Raw genomic sequence first — 16131 nt, 5'->3', positions numbered from 1 at the left:
CAAATTGTGGTCCTTGCCAAAGTCACCCTTCATCTCCGATTCCGTGGTCGTATGGCTGCCTTGGCGCCATGCTCGTGCCTTCTTATCGTTGTCATCACGCAAGCCATTGCTCCTCTGGCGACGATGCTGACGATGATATCAGAAATCTACTTTGAAAATAGGCCATCGCATATGTCAGGAGACTCGTTCAACTTTTATTGCAATAGCAATTCTAACGACACTATGGTCGCGGTCACATATACATACATACATACATACATACATACATACATACATACATACATACATACATACATACATACATACATACATACATACATACATACATACATACATACATACATACATACATACATACATACATACATACATACATACATACATACATACATACATACATACATACATACATACATACATACATACATACATACATACATACATACATACATACATACATACGGCCTGGATTTTTCAATGGGCCAAGCTTTTTCGAAGGATGGCAAGCACAAATTCGTGGTTATCGTCGGTTTATTTCGGTCAGTGGGTCGACCTTTTTCAAAGGTTACAGTAAACTAAAACGAAGACGGAAAAAAAGAAAAAAGAAAGTGTTAACGAGATTACTCGTTTGTAAGTGGTGCAGCGCGAAGCAGGACAGAAGGACACGAAAAGGATGAGGACCAACGCTTACTGCCAACGCAAATCTCATTTTTGACGTGGAAGTTTAACCAGAAAACGCCGAAGCAAAACAAGATACGAAAATTCGACGTAAAACACAGACACTCTAACAGCCCACTTTTCGCGTCGAGTTGGTCTATAAATGCCAACTCCCGTTGCGATAAGGCCAGAGATGACTTGCTTACGCAGGGACATCCTAGACGTGTCGTGCCTGCTGCTTCGATAACGAAGCGCGTGTGGTCGTCCATGCGCGCAAAAATTGCCTTTGTTTTCCCGAACGTGGGGGCGCAGCCACACGCACCACAATGTGGGGCTAGAAACCTTTCCCTTCCGTTCCTAACATTGTTGGCATGCTCTCGCAGTCAACCGTTTAAACACCTGCTAGTCTGGCACACGTAGCATGCACCACATTCCCAACGATATCTGTACGAATTCTGTAATTACACGTACAGTTACGGGGCTTCACTTCACGTTCTCGCATCTTTCTTTCTTCAGTTTTTTTTTTCATAAAGTTCACTACCAAACAACAAAATTTCACATGGCAGTAAGCGCTCGTCCTCGTCTTTTCCGTGTCCCTTTGGCCTGCTTGGCGCTGCACCACTTACCATTATGCAAAAGCGACTAGCCAAAACCACTACCCTTCCAAATTACTCATTGGTTCCAGGGGTATACACCGCGCATTCGCGGAGCCATGCCGCTCATCAGTGGCAGTGCTCAGGTCGTTGACACGTTCCTCAAGACAAGTACGGTGGGGCCAGGAAGTGAGTAGAGTGAGAAAAGTAGTTCGTTACGCGTGCTACGTGATGGTGGACGAGCACGCAAGCCCTTTTTTTGTGGTTGGTGATCAAACAAATTCGTTGCAAAATGATAAGGATGTGCCAAAAATTATACACCCTTTCAGACATCAGGTGCAGCGCTGTGGCAGCTACGCAAGTAGTTTGGTCACGAAAATTTATCACTCCGCGCGTTCCGTCAATGCTTCGCTGTGCACCAACGGCGTTTCCTCGTGCGCGCACACACGGGAGGCTGCCGCGCCAGGCTGCAAATAAAAACTACGAAGACCAAATTGATCTAGAACAACGCATTTGCAGTTGCATAACACAGTTGCTTTCTTTGTAAGGATTAAACTTTATTTTCCATTCAATATTGAGCCTATGTCTGGAATCGCGGAATTGCGGTCAAAAAATATCGAACTATCCGCAAGTTCTAAAGCAGCCACTGCAAAAAGTATTTCTAGCTTCCACAGCGTTGTACCTCATGTATGAAACGAATTATAGGAACCGATTATGAAAAAAATGCAGAAAACAAGAAAGAACTTCCTGCAGAAATTCCTATGGGAGTTATCTAAGTATGGTGTAAGCATTGTGCCCCTTCCTCATCTCCACGCAGCCCGTTGCCATTATAAATGCTATTGACCGGTGTGCTTAGTTATTCTTTTCTCGGGGAATGCATTTCCCCCACTAACAACTTAATGTTATAGCTCAGCGCAAGACGCGCCTGCGTGGTTCCGAATTTACTTTAATGTTATCACTGATTCTGTCTGTTGTGTATGTTCTTGCCGAACCATTCGTGATCAGGTTGTATGCGCGACAACAATTGTGTAGTAGTTTCTGAAAGGCACATGGACACCAGCGATTACCCTGGAATGTTCGACGAGTCGTGTATAAATACCGACGCGATTGACCCGCTGATCAGCTTGCGAGGACTGATTCACGTGGCCCCCGACGCATGAGTCAGGACGACGACGACGACGTTGCAAGAGCCATCTCCACCACGCAGCAACGACCCACTGCTACCCAGAAAATTCGAAGCGATGACGTAATAACAGAGGGGCAATCATGGAGGAAGGAAAACTGAGGCGGGGCCCTGGCCTCACTCTTCGCTAAACTAAGTGAAGCCGGATTTTGGCGTTGCTCCGCCATCATATCGGGCCAGTTCTCCTCTCTTGTTTACATTTCTCGTGAAATCACGCCCCGCTGCGCGCAACTGCGCTGCTCGGAAGCGCGCGCTCCACAGCAATACTAAACAAATAGATGTAATCGTGATGCCTCACTGCATTACCGTCGCCGACGTCATGTTGAAAGAAGTTCATAATGAACTTCGCATATTGGGCAATAATGTCGAATCGGCTGCTTTTATTGGCTTTTATGAAAATAAGCAAGCTTTATAGGGCCTGCCAACTGAACTGTTCTCATCAACCGCAGGTACCGGCTGCTGCCCTGTTCTTGCGCTTTTAAATAAGGTCGCCTTTATCACTGCCTTCTACTTGCATTCCTCTGCCTAGGCTTCCTGGGGTTCTCAGACGGCCTTGCAAGCTAGACGACTGGCGATACGAAAAGAATGTACGCATTCTCCATGCATTGCAAGAACACATTTGCAATCCATTTGGAGTTTATGAGCACAAACACACATTCTCGCTGTGGCTTGAGGAAATGCCGTGCTTTATTGAGCAAATTTTGGGTGGCCGCTCATCACTATGACAGCACGCCGCCGAGGAGGCAGAACGTCATTTCTGACTCCGCGTTTAGATTCGTTGACTGCGGCCTGAGGTGCCTTCTTTCCCACGATAAGTGAAGCCTCACGGAACGGTTTTTCGATAGCCGGCGCACGGTGCAGAAGAGTACGCGCGTAGAACGGGCCTACGTGCGACCATGGAACAGCCGTTTCATGTGTTCGCAGGCGTACTACAGTGTATGGAGCGTTGCTCACTCTTGCAGCGCATCCACTAATCTTCAATTTCCTGCGCTTCTCGCGCGCACAGATAAAATATGCTTGTGGTAGGGAAGATTGGTCCTTAAGTAAATACAGCCACTTCTTTCTCATCTTCCGGATGATGCGTCAACTGGCTGGCGCACGGTGCCGTGGGCAGCAAAATGCGCATATTCTGCGTGACACTCTAACAGCACGTGTATTATGGTACACCTGTGCAGTTGTGCATGAACCTCGAACGCTCTGCTTAAATGACTCCGTGCTGTCGCCAGTACTGCAAGAAACAAGTAACAGTTAAGCAACGTGCGTAATATGCACAAAAGCAAGTTCTTACTGAACAGGAATGTTCTAAAACCAGGACTATGCATTCTTGCATAACGCACGTTCTACGTGCCGCAAACGCAGGAAGTCAAAAGCAGGCATCACTGACCTGCAAGGCGTTCATTGTACAGGTACAGATTCTGAAACGCATGGGTTTCGGCCTGCGATGGCACGTTAGCATGATTCCGCCGAAAAGGGCAAAATGTCCCGCCGATATTCCTTTGTTCGTTGCTATTGCCGTGGCGTGGTACATTGCGTACAGCGTTCCTTACGCTTTCATTTCACGAGCTTTAGTTCCTCCTGTGCCACCTGGCCACAGCGACATCCCGGAGAGAACGGCCCAGATAACACAGTGCAACAAAACACGGAGGCTAACGCAAATTTGCCCACACGGCGCCTTTGCCACGCTACGAAACCTACGGAGCAACACGTGTGAGAGCGCAGAACCATAACAAAGCCGCTATTGTGGCCAGAAAAACATGGCCGCTACAGCAAAAAAAAAATACAGCAAGTAAAAATAAGGATCTTCTACGTCATTTTCTCCACACTTTTCTCCTAGCGCGCGGACTGAGTAGAGCCTCTCCTGGGGCGTATGGGGGTGAGCTCCACCACTGGAAAAGCTGGTGCCAACGTCGGCGTGACGTGGAATGAGGGATCACGTGGACACAGCGGCCGCATCGTCTGCTTCGGAAGCGCCGAAGCGAGCTGAAAACTAAAGTGTAAAGTCCTACCTTCGCTACGGTTCTGATGAAGTGGCGAGGCTTTCCCTCCTTGGGTGTCTGCTTGACAACATTTGAAATCACTATAATAGGTAGTGGCTGCTTTTGGAGACATGCAGCATGGTAGGCTACTGCTCGGTGTCGCAGTGCCGGACGTATGCAACGGAGCCAGACGTCAGCCTTATTAGACAGTAGACAGATTTAGTATAGCGTAAAGCAGCAAACGAAAAGAGTTAGCGTTAGCGTTAGCGTTGCGTGCACCACACTGCGCATCGCTGTACGTAAACGCTGCTGGAGCTCTTATGTACGTACGCTATTTGCAGGATTTAGCGGTGAACGCTAACGCACGCAAAGGGAGCCTTACGTACGGCAACATGGCGGCGCCAGTCGAAGTGAGAGCTGCCCGCTTCGGATCTATCGAGTCGTCGGCCTGCACTGTTCGGCTCATTCATTCCCAACTAATGCTCTTGTTCGCTTTAGATTTGTGTGATGATGCTTCGACAGCGGCGTACAGGTGACAAATGGATGCTGTTTACGATATACGTTCTCGTTTAGCGGCGCACTAGGCTTAACGAGTAGGTTTGCTCATGTTTGCTTATGTTTGCTGTATCCGCCTCGAGATTGCGCCCAAGTGTATTGCGCTCGTTCGCTTGGTGTAAAGCCGCATGTCAAGCCGATGCATGTCACATTTTCCGCGGCAAAACAAAGTAGTGTGGTCGGTGCAGTGGTCACAATGCGTGTGCGCTTCACTAACAACGACGACATGAACCTCCTGAACGAGGTTTTCGCCTTGAACCCATTCCGACAGACGTCAAGATGGGCGTCTGTTGCAAAAAAGTGGAAAGAAGTGGGAAATCCGCTATCTGGAAGCGAAATTGCCGGCGAAACGTCCCCTCCGGAATACACCTCGATATTGAGCAGGCCGCCTCTTGAGAACACGTACAACCTGCGCGGTCGCTCTTGTTCACGAAGCATGAGGGCGTCTATGTCATCCCTACTTAGAAAGTACAGGTAATATGGGTCCCACAGAACACTCGATCGCGGCATGCTAAAAATAATCGGTGTGTTTTGCGACTCTCGACAAAACAACACTGAAACCAAATACCTACATGCGTAATTAACGCAGCGACTGTTGCTTTGGACAAGCTTGACTTAGGGACATACTTGCGGATTCGGCATTGGATTAGCTCGACATTTCTTGTGGATTTGGCTTGCCAGTATTTCGTGTTTTTACATCTAGATGGCGCCGTATATGTTTGCGTTAACGTTAGCGCTTTTCTCCGTTCCGCTATTCTAAAACACTACCTTGTGCCGCGCAGTGCAGCCTTTCTTTGCGTTAGCGCTGTATCGGACGCTAGCGCTAACGCAAGCGTTTTACGCTATACTAAAGCTGTCTAGTTTTAGTACTACGTAAGTAGCGTACGCAACGCCGTTGCGCACGTAAGATTTGCTACGTTCTGCAAAGTGCGCATGTGCAGAACGCAACACGAATGGAACGTGATGCTTACGCGGCCACTGCGTACGCACGCATCCGATTCTTGCGTGCGTACGTAGGGAGCCTTTTTTATTTATTTATTTATTTACTTATTTATTTATTTATGATACCCTCAGGGTCCACAGACATTACAGAGGGGAGTGGTACAAAACACAGAAAAGCAATAGTTTAACTGCAAGAAGCAGCACAATGTTTCTAATTATGCGATAGTAGTTATGAAGGGGCAAAATACATGTTACGAAAATTACCATATATATACAAAGAAGCAGTCCAGTTTTTCTAATTATACAATAATAGCTATAAAGAGGCAAACAAAAACAAGATGTTACAGAGCATTGGTAAATGAAGTCACACATTTTTCATGATCTGAAATTGTTACTACCAATTTGGGAAGGCACTTTCAATCATTTGATGTGCGTGGTATGTAGGAATGTAGGAATGTTTCTGTTTTACGCAACGGAATGCCAACTTTATGAGCATGATCCAAACGGTGTGAAACGTAATGGGGAGGAAGTATTAGTAAATCACGCAGGTAGGGATGATGATACAGTTTGTGAAAAAGGCTTAACCGAAGCATCGCACGTCGAGAAGCAAGCGTAGGTAGATTAAGGTTAGCTTTCATTACCGTGATGCTCGCGATTCGACTGTAGTTGATGTGGGGATCGCACGCGCATCCCAATATCTCCGGAGCGGCCACGCAGTTATCACGCGATAATCACGTGCTCGCTCGCGGAGAGTGGCTGGGAGAGGGCACGTTCGCCGCTCCCGCTGCTCTTCGCGCCTGGCCGCGACGCCGCAGCCCAAGGCACCCCGTTCCCTCCTTTCCTTTCCTTGGAACCGGGGAAGACTCCCTCTCCGCCGCTCGGGGAGAAGCGCTATTCCCCCGATGCACGGTTGTCTTTCGGTTGAGGAGCTTGCGACTGGCCGCATCTCAATTCAGCCGCTGAGACCGCCGCACGCCGTCCCCCTGTTGCGTCCGGCCTTTGTGTGCGACTCACCGCCCCAGGGCCCGAGCGCGGATCCACTCTGGGTGAGCTGAACTCTTATCAGCCTCTTTTGTGGTTCCCACATTGTGCGGTTTGTTTCACCCCAGACGTGCGGAATGCTCCGCCGCTGTGGTTTTGTGTTGTATTTGTATGTGTTGTGGCTGTTGTTGTCTGTTGGTATCCTTGTACTCTAAGGTGAATAAACACCTTAGGTCGAGACTCACCCTGTCCCCACTGGCCTGAACCCGCCGTGGTCGCAACTCACTGCGAACCGCGGGTTAGGGGTCACAGCTCTGACTGCTAGGGCTGCTGCGAAAGTGCTAGTGAGCGACTGCCGCTCCGCCGGCGCTGTGCGATCCAGAGAAGGGTCAGGTGCGCACGCGCGAGCCTGAGTAATACCCCTATAAGTTAGAAAGCATAAAACGGACGGAATTATTTTGCACCATTTCAAGCGTATGCACCAAAGTATTATAATGCGGATCCCAAACCGAAGCGGCATATTCTAACTTAGGGCGAATGAGTGTTTTATATAGCATTAGTTTGAGAGGCGAAGGTGATTTTGCAAAGTTACGACGAAGATATCCGAGCATGCGATTAGCGATTAGCGTAGTGCTGCTCTCGTGGTTCTCGCTCGTTCAGGAGAGCGCGAGACAAACTAGTTTCCCAAAAGGGCAGCGTCAACGGCGACCAGCGGACGGCTGTACTTTTCAATGGTCTACGATTTGGCTTTGCTGCGTGAAGTGAACGCGCAGAAGCCCTTCCCGGATCCTTCACGGTGGGAATGCGTAGCGAAAATAGGAACCTTGTTTTTGAGGAAGTGTTCAGTGTGTGCTGTTTGCACGAAAGGCTCGACCTGCTTTTGGCGCAGTTTATCGCAAATGAGCGTGCCATCCTCGTAAAGCAAGTACTCGGTTTTTTTTTTTTCGATATGATTCGTGTATTCCATCCGTATTAAAAGCAGAGTCGCTTAAAGGCCTAAATATAGTTCGACGAAGCGGGAACGCGCCCACACGTTGCATCACGTTAGCGAGATCAACAGCGTGTAGTTCGACAGACGGTCTACGTATACTGGCGGACGCGGCCAATGCGCTGCGGCGCGCCCGGCGCCTAACGCTCGCCCGCTTACGTACGAAGGCATTTCGCAGTACTAAAAGCGCTAACGCGACACGCGCTCCCACGTTCCGCAAAGCACTTGCGTGCTGCGTACGTATCGTCATGGCGCATTACTAAAACTGTCTATTCACACGTAGCCGCAGGACAAGAAGCTCCGTGACGCTTGGCTCGCGAAACTTAGAACCGGCAAACAGCTATCGGCTACAACTCGGGTATGCAGCAAGCACAGACGCCAGGAATATTTCTGCTACGGCGCCGGGACTGCGATGTTCGGTCAGTAGCAGTAAACGCGCACTGAGAGTTCGCCCGCGCTCCCTGCCCGGCTAATGTCACGACGGTTTGGTCTATGAACTTGTTGATGCTAGACACTGGTATGTTCACTGTAATGGAAAGGGAGTGGTAAGAAGTACATTAAATAATGGTATGACATATGGTCATGTTTGTATTATGAATTAACGCACTGGATCACGAGACAGAAGCACTGCGATATCGCCCGCTGACAGCATACAGTGCGACGCAACTTTGGAAATAATATTGAAGCGTCCAAGAATTCAGCAGAAAAAAAAACTATTGAATCGTCGCGACGGCACATCACAGTCGCCGTAGGCGTCGAAGTCCCTTGTTAAAACGAAATTGTGTTTCAACAGCTCTGATAACGTCCACGCAACAATGGTTGCTTGTGGACTGTTAAATGCTCATATGCTGGTGCCTAAAGCTCACAACGTGGTTTCAAAACCCTCTCAGTGAAAGCGAAACATTGTGCGCGGACATGCATGCAGACTTGCAGTCGGTCGCCGCAAACCCATGTGTTCGCCGCATGCATTGATGCTTCGCTCTGTTATGCGCCATTTGGTTATACAGGCCACCCATTGTAAGAACATATTTCACATAGTTGGCGCTCAGCGGTTGCCGACCTTTCAGGCAAGAAGCCGGTTCGGGAGACTCCATCGCGGCGACCGCGCGCAGTGGCTTTCACTGTACGTATTCGGTAAAGAGACAGCGTCTGTAAATGATTCTGTGCCTTCAGTCTGCCCAAGATTATTATTTCGACAGTAATAAAGTTCCCTCGTTTTGAGAGTACTTACAGAAACGTACAGGAGGGCTGCCACGCGGTGTTTTAAGCGCCATAAGCCAAACCTATGAGAGCGCGCTGCGTGATCCCTCATACTATGCAAGGGAGGCGCTTCCGACAAATGGCGACTCCGTAAGTCCTCACTGCCAATACGGAAAACATATCCCCTGGGCGCCGGGGGGACAGAGTTGCTCGCCTATTGGCTCTCGCCACAGGCGAGTTCCGCTATCATGGCGGCACCCAGGACCGCGGCCTCCGAAGTTGCCTCCGAGATTTAAGTTATTTACGCCCCGACGCTGAGCTGCCGCCGCGGTAAACGCGCTGCAGCAGTGGGCATTGACGCCCATTTGCTGACAGTAGCACGCATCACTACCATTGTGATGTATCCGAGGCACGTGAAGCAACGTGAAATGCTTCAAGAAATGCCTGCGCGCGCAGGGGTTGTGTGCAGGCTCCTGACAACACCACGCCTCGCTGCCGAAAGCCACGTCGCTCCGTTTTCAACGACGCTGAAAAAGCATTCATGCCGAACGTAGACATGCGCCACATCGAAAAGGAAGAAGACGGCGGCGGCATGATCATGAGCCATGCGTTGAGGCTACAACAATAACGATGACACGGTAAGTTTTTGTTGCAGTTCAGAGTGTACTGAACCTTGTTGCCCAAAATAATTTGACGCCACACAGAGTGACTGAGTGCATACCGCGCGGAGCGAGAGGCGCGCACATATTTGCAGATGTGAGTCCACAACCCTTCTAAGAATGCTTCAAATCATAAGCATTTTCCTGCTACCACGCGTGCGGTTTCACTCTGACCCCTCATTCTTCGTGCTATATGATTTTCTCATATCCGCTATGCGTCAAGGAAAAGCGCGTGGCCAACACGTAATTGCGTCCTCTTTTATAGGAATAAAGCATAGATCACGGGGGAAACTCTACTAAAACGTTGAGCTTGCTACGATTCTTCATTTATGAAAAAAAACGATAATTTTAATGGCTTCAACGCATGGCACGTATGTATTGTGGCGAAGCAAATGGTGTATTGCACTGAATTGCAGTGAAACGAGTGAGAATTTGCGCGCATTCGCAGCGCAAGCAACGCGTCATTATAAAAACTGTAAACCTCACTCGGCCACGCTTCTAGCATTTATTGTTATCTCGGGTGCTCACCTGAGGCCTCCGCGCTGAAGCATACAGTGTGCTGCAGTGAAGCGAAGTGAGAATTTGTTAAAAACTACAAACCCCAATCGGCCACGGTTGTAGTCTTTATTATAATCTCAGGTGCACACCTAAGGCTAGTCGACAGCCGGTATTTTTTTCTTTTCGCTTCCTATACAATGTCACCACAGTACAAATAAGTATTGAGGAGAAGCTTTTCAAAGCACATTCACCATTATGACATGCGTTTCTTTTTGTATGCCTTTTTATACGTCTTTCTATGCTCTAAATCGTGAAGTAGGCTTGATGTCACAATAACAACATGCAAGTCTACTGTTGCTCATGAGGACAACGCTCTGCAATGTTCTACGTTTGGATGAAAGTATTTTCATTTACCGCACTTCTGCACGCACATATAATGAACTCACTCTCACGTCAGCATGTCTTGAGATTTAAGAGCAAATTAAGAAGTGCTTCCCTATCAGTAGACAGTTTCTTCTACGCTAGTTGAGTGATCCCCGAATTCTAAAAACAAGTCTAGAAACAATATGCTGCCATCGAGTGGATAACCTCTCCACTTGCTTCGTTTTGACAGGTGGTTGCTGAGGTCTCTCGTTAGTGTACCAGATCTGGGTCAAGTATTTCCACTTGCACTCGTAACTGCAAGGCATTATAGAATCCTCTACACTTTTCTTCAGATTATATGCCTTGTTTGAATAAGCATTGGTTTCAAAAAATGTGTCTAAGCAATGCCAATGAAACCAAAACATGTTCGTATATTTGCAAGATGAGGAATGATTTCTAAAGACTACGCTCCTGTTTCTGCTTCCATTTCATGGGCTCTTCTTTGCATCATTTTTGATCTGGTAGGTATTCTTGTTTCTTTAGAGGCGAAGGAGGGGGTACTTCAACATTTCTTGAGAATTAGGAGCAAATTAAGAAGCGTTTCCCTGTCAGTACACTGTTTCTTCTAGGCTAGTTGAGTGCTATCCGAGTTATAAGACCAAATGTAGAAACAGCTCAAGACGTGCTGAATGAGCAACAGTAGACTTGTGTGTTGTTATTGCAACATCAAGCCTACTTCACGATTTAGAGCATAAAGAAGACGTATAGACAGAGTACAGAAAGAAACGCATTACATGATGGTGAATGTGCTTTAAAAAGCTTCTCCACAATACTTTTATGTACTACGGTGAACTTGCATAGCAAGCAAAAAGAAAAATAATACCGGCAGACGGAGGCATCAGGTGCGCATCCGAGATAATAATAAAGACTACAACCCTGGCCCAGTGGGAGTTCCAGTTTTTATAACATGTTGCTTACACTTAGTAGGCGCGCAAATTCTCCTCTTCACTGCAACACACTGTATGCTTCAGCGCGGAGGCCTCAGGTGAGCACCTGAGATAATAAAGGCTACAAGCGTGGCCGTGAGCTTTACAGTTTTTATAATAACGTGTTGTGTACACTGTATGCGCGAAAATTATCACTCGCTTCACTGCAATAGCCTGAATGCTTCGCGGCTTTACACAGTTGCCATGCGCTGAAGCCATCAGAAATTACCCTTTCATTTTTTTTTTTTCATAACTGAAGAATTGTAGCAAGCTCGGTGTTTTAGTAGAGTTTGCCGCTTGCTCTACGCTTTATTCCAATAAGAGACGAGACAATTACGAGTTGGCCGCGCGCTTTTCCTTCACGCATAGCCGGTATCAGAAAATCATATCTCCCGAGGAATGGGGGATCAGAGTTAAGCCGCACGGGCGGCCGCAGGAAAGTGCTTATGGTTTGAAGCAAGCTTTGAAGGCTTATGGACGCACATCTGCAAATATGTGCGCGCTTCTCGTTGCGCGCGGCACGCACTCAGTCACTCTGTGTGACGTCGAATTATTTCGGACAGGCGCGCGCTCCGCGTAACGTTTGCGCCGTTGAGTTTTGCCTGATCGTACTAGCGTTCTGGGAAATATGCACTCTGAACTGCAACAAAACTTGTCGTGTCGTCGTTATTGTTGTGGTCTCAACGTATGATGATGATCATGATGATGAAGCCTCAATGAATGGCACAAACCCAGTACCGGGGATAGGCCATGAATCGGGTGGTAATATCATTGAAAATAAAATAAATAAGCAACACAAAAAAGGAAAATAAATGAAGAATCCCCTAAAATGAGAAATAGACTATTAATAAATGAGATATTGTTTCATACGATAGTCAACCTTGCCTTTATAGGCATGGTAACAAGAACTTATTACTGAAATACATAAAGTAAAAGATAAACTTAAGCAAGAGCAAGTTAAGTTTCGCATATGATTAATAATAATATTTTACATGTAAATTTGTTGTTACTTTTCGAATTTTCTAAAATGAAGTTTCTAAAGGACGTTTGTTAAGCTTCAGCAATGCTGAAAGCACGTAATACTCGGCATGGTCCAGGTATTAACGATCCAAGTTGATAACGCTGTCCACAGACCAAATGATCCCGGCGAACATACCTCACAGTTTCCGTGCTTTGAATTTGGTGGAGCACCAAGTCAGCATCCCGCCTCGTACCAGCGTCTGTTCCGTCGACACTGAGAAACCCGCAGATGTAGAAGGCATCGTCGAGGGTGACCAACGTCAACTGCTCCCCCTCAAAATTTCCGTATCCAAGGGAACACCCCAATTGCATCGAGGAAATGGGGAACCCAACAACGCGTTTGTCCTCTCAGATTCTGCCATATGTACGTACATTGACGGCCCTAGTTCTCGAACCAGCTTTCGACATAAATTCAAGTCTTGCAAGGCATCAACAGGATAAGCTTCGAAGTGTCCTACACTGGTACAAAGATTGCTTTGCGACGTCATTATTGATTCTACAAAGGCCAGTTGCTATAGGCATCGCATAATAACTGAAGATTGCGCTCGACCATTCCGCCAGATCCCCTACCGGGCTTCGTCGCGAGAACGAAAAGCTATGATGCAACAAGTCAACCAAATGCTGCGTGACGGAATCATCTAAGCATCGAAAAACCAGTGGGCGTCCCCTGTTGTCTTGGTCACGAAGTGTGATGGAAGTATGCGTTTTTGCGTGGATTATCGCCGCCTCAATATGGTCACCAAGAAGGACGTGTACTCCTTCCCACGGATGGACGATGCACTGAACCGACTCTGTGGCGCGAAACATTTTTCGTCGATGGATCTTAACAGTGGCTACGGGCAAATCGAACGAGAGGTGCAGCAGAAAGGCCACCTTTATTACGCCAGATGGCCTCTTCGAATTCAAGTTCAAGCCGCTTGGCCTTTGCTCGGCATTTGCAACATTCCAGCGCATTATGAATACGGTCCTGGCAGGCCTAAAGTGGCAGATGTACCTCGTCTGCTTGGTTGACGTCGGCGTCTTTGTCAGAAACTTCGACGACCACATCAGGTGGCTTGCAACTGTTCTCGAGACAATCAAGTTATCCTGGCTGACCCTGAAGCCGGAAAATGCTGCTTCTCGTACGAAGAGCTCATGTTGCTGACCTACTTCATTTGCAAGTTCGGAGTCTGTCCAGACCCATAGAAAACAACAGCAATAACAATATCCCCGTAACCCGTCGACAAGAAACAAGCGCGCCGATTCTTTGGTGTCATTGCCTATTATTGGCGCGTTGTTAAGGAATTTCTCACACAACCGAGCCATTGACCTACCTCACGAAATCAAACTTTCAATTCAGGAGGCAAGCGCAGCAAGCCAAATTATTCCAAGAGCTTAAATGACCCGCCGTGGTTGCTCAGTGGCTATGGTGTTGGGCTGCTGAGCACGAGGTCGCGGGATCGAATCCCGGCCATGGCGGCCGCATTTCGATGGGGGCGAAATGCGAAAACACCCGTGTGCTTAGATTTAGGTGCACGTTAAAGAACCCCAGGTGGTCAAAATTTCCGGAGTCCTCCACTACGGCGTGCCTCATAATCAGAAAGTGGTTTTGGCACGTAAAAACCCAAATATTATTATTAGAGCTTAAATGATGACTGCAGTCAGCACCACTAATCGCCACTTCGAGAAAAACGCCAATACAGAAATCCATGTTGCCGCAAGCAGGGTAGGCCTCAGCGCTATGCTAGTCCAAATAAAAGATAGGCTTGAAAGGGTTATAGCTTACGCTAGAGCTCACTATCGAAAGCTGAAGGCAGTTCTTCTGTGACGGAAAAAAATGCCTCGCTATCATTCGGCTACCGTAAAGTTCCGGCCTTACCTATGTGGCAGGCCCTTGAAAGTCGTGAGCGACCATCACGCATTGTCTTGGCTCTCAAATTTAAAGAGCACTTCAGGGTGCCTAGCACGGCGGACCCTTAGATTGGAAGAATCTGACATCAGCGGGGTCTGTAAGTCCGGACCAAAGTCTCTGATGCGAATTGCCTCTCTCACGCACACATCGACCTGCTGCCGCAGGAGGACCAAGACGAGGACACTTTCCTGGGGACAATAAGTGCCGACGACTTCGCCGAAAAGCAGCAAGCAGACCCGAAATTAAGAAACCTTGCTGAGTACTTGGAAGGCAAGACTGACTTCCTCCCGAGGGTGTTTAGGCGTGCATTGACTTCATTTTCGCTACAGAACCACGTCCTTGTAAATAAAAACCTCTCTCCATACCACCCAAATTACCTTCTCGTTGTGCTCGCAGCACTCCGGTCAAAAGTTCTGCACGCCTTGCACGAGGATCAGACAGCCGGGTACCTCGGATCTTCCCGAACCCTCGCATAAATACAAGAGAACTACCACTACTTGCGCCTGACCGCCGACATCGTCCGTTACGTCTAGACATGCCGTGACTGCCAGCGACAGAAGACACCACCGAGAAGGCCAGCCGAATGACTACAGCCGATAGAGCCTTCTTGCCGACCTTTCAGCAGATAAGGATGAATTTGCTGGGGCCCTTTCCGACGGTAACATCTCAAAACAAGGGGATAATCGAGGACGCCGACTACTTTACCCTTTACGCCGAAACGAAAGCCCTTCCTAAAGGTAGTGCGGCGGAAGTAGCCAAATTTTGTCGTCCAGAACATCCTGCTGCGACATGGTGCGCCAGGAGTCTTCATTACTGACAAGGGAACGGCTTTCACAGCTGAGCGTACTCAAGCCATCCTGCAGTATAGCCAGACAAGTGACTGTAGGACAACCGCCTACCACCCGCAGACGAATGCCCTAACGCAACTGAACAAGACGCTCGCCTACATGTTAGCAATCTACAGTAAACCACAAATGTTTACGGACAACGGGTTCTCAGAAAACGTTAAATTTCCGAGTAGCCTGTAACAGTGGTCAGTAAAAGCGAATATCACAATGCTCTTAACATCTGCTAGTAGAGGCTGTAAAGGCGAATACTAGGCTGCGCCGATATTCAGCTTTTTCTCAGATTTCGTGTTCCGTAATATGTTGTGGTTGACTATACGCCGACGTAAACAACACGTAGGATATCGCCCTTCCATACGTAACATTTGCTTACGGTGCAAGAAACAACACAGATCACGCCGTTCAAGCTACTTTACGGAAGAAATCCGACAACGTTTCTCGACGCCATGCTGCCACACGTCACCGACGAAGAAAATCTTTGCCTTGCCGCCTGTCTGCAGCGCGTCGAATAATCCCGACAACTTGCACTGAGCGATAACATTAAGTTATTAGCGGTTATGGTTATGAAAATTATTCTTAGCAGCATATACAGCTTCCGCATGCTCTGCTTCTGCATTGTGGTGCCCTTCCCAGTGATCTAAAGTGCTTTGCTGCTTTGCAGCTGGGAAATGACGTTTCTTATTACACAAATATTTCCGATTCGATTTATGCCATGGCGTTTTCTTTTTTTGTTGTTGTTCTTGATGTTGTTGCTTCGCACACGCCGAAGGGGCCCATGCGCATTTGTGAGATCA

General features: G+C 47.9%; 1 protein-coding gene across 2 annotated transcripts in view; it reads left to right on the top strand.

Annotated features, from left to right (window-relative positions):
* The window catches only part of LOC142588987 (uncharacterized), a 185643-nt gene that overhangs the window by 81366 nt on the left and 88146 nt on the right, over nucleotides 1-16131 (top strand). The gene's annotated exons all lie outside the window — the stretch shown is intronic.

This window comes from Dermacentor variabilis, chromosome 7 (assembly GCF_050947875.1).
Source record: "Dermacentor variabilis isolate Ectoservices chromosome 7, ASM5094787v1, whole genome shotgun sequence".
Classification (NCBI taxonomy): domain Eukaryota; kingdom Metazoa; phylum Arthropoda; class Arachnida; order Ixodida; family Ixodidae; genus Dermacentor; species Dermacentor variabilis.
Note: the sequence above shows the minus strand (reverse complement) of the source record. Positions and strands in the feature narration are given on the sequence as shown.